Below are 6,241 nucleotides of genomic sequence, written 5' to 3' on the forward strand. Positions count from 1 at the left end.
GGGGAGTGCGGATCTGGAATTATTAGAATGTTGATTATGTCCTCTTGATTGTTAATGAAATTCCTCACCTTGGATTTCTGGACCAGGGGAAAGCTCCCGGAGCTCATTTTCCCGCTGATGAGAGCAAGAGAGAGGGCAGGAGGGGGCAGAAGACTCTCGGCTTAGGGAGAAATTAAATTCTGCCTAAACAAATGGGACTGGACGAGCCGGGCCGCTGCGGTTTGCAGGCAGGACCCAGGGATGACCTGAAGTCCCTTGTAGAAATGGGGCAGAGACCGTGGGTAGGGTTGGGGGTGGCCTTATGACTGGAGACTGGGGCGGCAGAGTGCGGCTCCAATAACAACAGCTGACGCTGAGCTGCGTCTTCCAGGTAACCCAGGGAGAGTCAGGTGAGGGGCCGCACTGGCTCCTTCCAGCAGTCCTTGGAGGCGGGCTCTGGGACTGACCCATTTTGCAGATGTGGACACCGAGGCATAGGAGCACAGATGCTGGCCCAGGCCCCCGCGGCTGGCGAGTGGGAACTTTAGGCCAGGCCGCCTGGTGCCAGTGCGTGTTCTCTGAGATTCAAACACCGCGATGCTCAATGTCACTGCTTCCCTGAGCCTCAGAGGCCTCGCCCATGACCTGGAGTCAAGAATAGTTGTCAGTTGGGCATGGTGGCGCACGCTTGTAATCCCAGCATTCGGGAGACTGAGACCGGAGGATATCGCGGTTCTCGGAAAGCCTCAGGAACTACTTAGTGAGGTCCTATACAATTTAGTGAGAACTTGTTTCAAAATAAAGAATAAAAAATAGGGCAGTGGGTGTAGCTCGGAGGTCGAATGCCACTGGGTTCCATCCCCAGACCCTAAAAAAAAAAAAAAAAAAAAAAAAAAAAAAAAAAAAGAATAGTCACCAAGGTGGGCCCTGGTTAGGAATCAATGAAATTAAAAAAAATTAAAAGCAACTTGGCGCTGACATAGTATTCCCTTTGGAGCCTAGCATTCCCTTTGGCGTGTTGGAGCCCAGCTGGCTCCCAAGCTGGGGAAGGGGCCCTTCTGCCCTGGCTGAGTGAGCACCCAAGATGATGGGCACTGGGTGGGGTGTGACCCTGAGCCTGGCAGACAAACCGCAGCCCCGTGGAGCCTGCGTTAGTGAGAGAAGCAGGCCGCGGGCAAGAAGGTAAACTATAACATAGATGAAGAACAGCGAATGGGAGAGAATGAGCCAAGCAGCAAAGGAAGACAGGGAGCACCGATGGGAGGGCCACAAGCCAGACGGGTGAGCTGGTGGGCACCGTAGTGCACACCTGGGAACCCAGGGACTCTGGAGACTGAGGCAGGAAGAACGCAAGTTCAAGGCCAGCCTGGGAGCTAAGCAAGTCTCTGTCTCTAAATAAAATTAAAAGGATGAGTCGGGTCTGGTGATGCATGCCCATAATTCCAGTACTTGGGAGGCTGAGACAGGAGGATCACAGGTTCAGAGCCAGCCTTGGTGACTTAGTGAGGCTCTCAGCAAACTAACCAAACCCTGTTTTCAAATAAGAAATTTTTTAAATCCAGGTTGGGGGTATAGCTCAAAGGTAGAATGACTCTGGGCTCAATCTCCAGTACCACAAAAATAAATAAATAAATAAATAAATAAATAAGAAAAGGATTGCAGTTGTAGGTCAGAGCATAATGCTCCTGGGTTTCATTCTTACACACACACACACATACACACACACACACACACACACACACACACACACACACAGTAGTCTAAGGAAGAAGTAAAGAAGTGATCAAGCAGATACCTGGGGAAAGAGTGTTCCATGGAGAGGGACTAGCAAATGCAAAGGTCCTGAGGTGAGGCCATACCTAGCATGGTCTAGGAACAGCAAGTAAGCCAGAGTAGCTGCATTAGCAAAGGTAGAGTAGTAGGAATTGGAGTTAGGAGATACTGGGAGAAGTACAGATTCTGTTGGGCCTTGTCAGCCTTTCTAAGGACATTCAGCTTTTATCTGAATGATAATAATCCACCAGTGGGTTTTATTTTATTTTATTTTTTTGCGGGTCTGGGGATGAAACCCAGGGGCATTTGACCTCCAAGCTCCACCCCCTGCCCTATTTTTTATTCTTTATTTTGAAACCGGGTCTCACTGAGTTGCAGAGGGCCTCACTAAGTAGCTGAGGCTGTCCGCGAACCGCGATCCTCCAGGTCTCAGCCTCCCGAATGCTGGGATTACAAGCGAGCGCCACCACGCCCGGCTTACCAGTGGGTTTTAGGCATGAACTGATTTATCTTTTTTTTGTGTGTGTGGTACTGGAGATTGAACCCAGGGGCATTCTACCTCCAAAATATACCACCAGCCCTATTTTTTATTCTACTTATTTATTTATTTTGCAGTACTGGGGATGGAACCCAGGGGCATTCTACCTCTGAGAATTCTACATACCCAGCCCTGTTTTTTTTTTTTTTTCTTTACTGTTCTTTATTTTGAAACAGTCTCACTGAGTTGCAAAGGGCCTCAGTAAGTAGCTGAGGTTGCCCTCAAACTGAAATCCTCCTGTCTCAGTCTCCCAAATGCTGGGATTACAAGTGTGTGCCACCATGCCCAGCTTCCTATTTTTTATTCTTTATTTTTGAAACAGGGTCTCACTAAGTTGTCAAAAGCCTCACTAAGTAGCTGACACTGGCCACAAACCTGCGACTCTCCTGTCTCAGCCTCCCAAGTACTAAGATTACAAGCATTCGTCACCACGCCCAGCTCTGGTTTATCTTTTAAAGGTACCACCCCAGCCGGGCGTGGTGGCGCACGCTTGTAATCCCCGCGCTTGGGAGGCTGAGACAGGAGGATCGCACGGGTTCGAAGCCAGCCTCAGCTACTTAGTGAGGCTCTCAGCAACTTAGTGAGACCCTGTTTCCAAATAAAATATGAAAAAGGTCTGGGAGTATAGCCCGGAGGTAGAAAGCCCCTGGTTCCACCCCCAGTACCACCATAAATAAATAAATAAATAAATAAATAAATAAATAAATAAAGGTACCACCCTGACTGTGGCATTGAGCATGGAAGTCAGGGTGTAAGGCGGAAGCAGAGAGAAGAGTCAGGAGCTGATGCAGGGATGCAGGCAGGAGTAGGTGGTGGCATAGTTCAGGCAGATGGTGGCAGAGACAGTGCCAAGAGTCCAGTCTGGATGTGTGTGACTTAAAGCAATGGGACACGCTGTGATGCAAATGTGGAGGAAGAGAGAACTCGCTCAGGATCCCCAGGCTTTCCCTCTCCCCTTCAAGAGCCTGTAGAGCTGGCGTCTCACTGGGTGCTGTGGCAGACCGGCCAACTGCAGCCTGTCCTTTTCCACTGCCCCACTGCCCAGGCCTAGGCTTTCCGAGGCAAAGGAGGAAGAATCTAGATGCGGACAACTCGCCCTGGAGCGTAAGTCGGCCTCCTGGCCTTCTGGGGTTCCCGAGTCCTTCCCTTAGTGCAGGAAGCCCCAGTGTGTTCTGACACCCCTCAGCAGCCCCGCCCTCCTCCCTGCAGGCTGCCTCCTTCTGTCCCCACAGCTGGCTCTACTCAGGCCCGCATCCAGCGCCTCCCTGCCGCCCTCAGGTCTCTGCTAGAGCATCCTCTCCCTCCCCCAGCCTTTCTAGATGGAGCCCCTCATTCCAGCTCTTGTAGCCCTCTACCACAGGGGCAAACTCCTCTTCCCTGTGTGATTAATTTTAAAATTTATTTAAATTTATTATTTTTTCCTATGATATATGGCTGCCTCTACCACTGAGCTACATCCCCAATTCTTTTTCTTTTGAGACAGGCTCTCATGAAGTTTATGAGAAATGGCCTCAAACTTGCATCCTCCTGCCTCGGTCTCCTGAGTCCCTGGGAGTATAGGCCTATTCCTCCAAACCCAGCCCTTGTGGTGTTATTTGATGAAAGCCTGCTCCCCCTAAACTCATTATAACTTACACAAGGGAAGGGGCCCACCAGTGTTCCCAGAAACAGGGAATTCACCAAAAGAGACAGTCAGTGGATTTGACGTGGAGGCTTTGGTAAATTAATATTTTCACTCACCTAAAGACTCTAGCTGCTAGGTAATGCCTGGCACAGAGCTGGTACTTGATATATATTTGTTGAAGAAGTAAATTGGAGTTCTTCAAGATCCCGGGCATGTAACAAATTTGAGCCTCAGTTTCCCTACAGATAAGAATGGGAATATGAATATTTACGTCATGGCTGGGTGTGGTGGCACACACTGGTAATCCCAGTACTTGGGAAGCTGAGACAGGAGGATTGAAAATTTGCAACCAGCCTCAGCTACTTAGTGAGTCCCTCCACAACTTAGTGAGATCCTGTTTCAAAAATAAAGAAGAAGAGCCGGGCGTGGTGGAGCACACTTGTAATCCCCGCACTTGGAAGGCTGAGACAGGAGGATCGCACAGGTTCGAAGCCAGCCTCAGCTACTTAGTGAGGCTCTCAGCAACTTAGTGAGACCCTGTTTCCAAATAAAGCATAAAATAGGTCTGGGAGTGTAGACCGGAGGTAGAAAGCCGCTGGGTTCCACCCCTAGTACCACCCCCCCAAAAAAATAATAAAAAATATATAAATAAAAAAGAATAAAGTCGGGTGTGATAGTACACACTTGTAATCCCAGTACTTGGGAGGCAGAGACAGGAGGATTAGGGTTCACAGCCAGCCTTGGCTACTTAGTGAGGCCCTTTTCAACTCTGAGACCCTGTTTCAAAATAAAGAATAAAAAATAGGGCTGGGGGTATAGCTCAGAGGTAGAATGCCCCTGACATGCTATCCCAGTACCTCAAAAATAATAAATAAATAAATAAATAAAAGAATAAAAATTGGGCTGGAGGTATAACTTGGAGGTAGAATGCCTCTGGGTTCAATCCTGAGTACCACCAAAAAAACAAAACAAAAAACAAAAAAAGAAAAGAAAAAGAAGAATACTTCATGAGTCATTGCGAAGATTGAGAATCAGGGCATGAGAGCCAAGTATGGTGGCTCACTCCAGTAATCTCAGTACCTCAGAGGCTGAGAGAAGGATCTGAGGTTCAAAGTGAGTCTCAGCACTCAGTGAGGCTCTCAACAACTTAGTGAGACCCTGTTTCTAAATAAAAAACATAAAATAGGGCTGGGGGTATAGCTCAGAGGTAGAGATGCCTGGGTTCCAGCCCTAGTGCCACATGCACACAAAAATCAAGGCATGAGCGATATCTCATACTAGGAGATGCTCAGTAATTGTTCCTCTGATGTGTGCTCAAGACAATCACCACCTTCCGCCTCCCGTGCTCCCCTCCCTCCCCCACTGCCTGCCAGTGCCAGCACCTTTTTTCCCCCAACCTCCCCTTCCTCTCCAAAGGACTCCCAGTTGCAGCATCACCAAAGCCTCCAAATACTCCCCTCCTCCCCCAAGATCCCCAAGTTCACCACTGGTTACATACTGATCCTGTTTAACTTTCCCAGTGGATGATAAACATGAAATTAAAATGACTTCCTGGAATATTAATGTAGTAAATGGCCCTATTAAAAGAAAGAAAATACAGCTGAGAAAATTCGCTTTGATGTAGCGTTTCTGCAGGAGGCTCATTTATCTGCAGCTCAGACTCTCCAAATGAGATTCTGAAGGTTTCTCTGATGTCTCTTATTTTTCCCTCACCCAGAATTTAAACAGAAAATAGAATCACAAGCTGGTGTCATAAAAACGTGGGCCTTTTCCCTTCTCAACCAAAAAGCAAATGAAAACAGGGCCAGGTAGATGTCAGTCTTTGCATACTAGGGGCTGAGGACTCAGCTAGTCCTCCCGATCTCTTCTGCCTCTTGCCCACAGGGGCCCCGTCCAGGCTGCCAGGCTAGCTTCTAAGAGCAGAGGGCAGCCAGAGGCCCTGTGCTGCTGCTAGAATGGCAAAAGGTGGCTCAGGACCATAGCAGGCTGTGTTCCAGTGTGGGTAAATACTCTGACTTTTGTGGACTTGAAATCTTGGCTCTCATTTATTAGCTCCTTCTCTCCCTCCTTCCCTTCCCTTCCCTTCCCTTCCTCCTCTGTGTGTAGATTCAACCCAGGGACATTCTACCACTGAGCTACACTCTTTATGCTTTTTTTTTTTTTTTTTTTTTTTTTTTGCGGGTCTGGGGATAGAACCCAGGGACATTTGACCTCCGAGCTACACCCCCTGCCCTATTATTTTTTATTCTTTATTTTGAAACCAGGTCTCACTAAGGTGCAGAGAGCCTCACTAAGTAGCTCAGGCTGTCTGCAAACCGTGATCCTCT

This window comes from Muscardinus avellanarius, assembly GCF_963383645.1.
Source record: "Muscardinus avellanarius genome assembly, chromosome: 1".
Classification (NCBI taxonomy): domain Eukaryota; kingdom Metazoa; phylum Chordata; class Mammalia; order Rodentia; family Gliridae; genus Muscardinus; species Muscardinus avellanarius.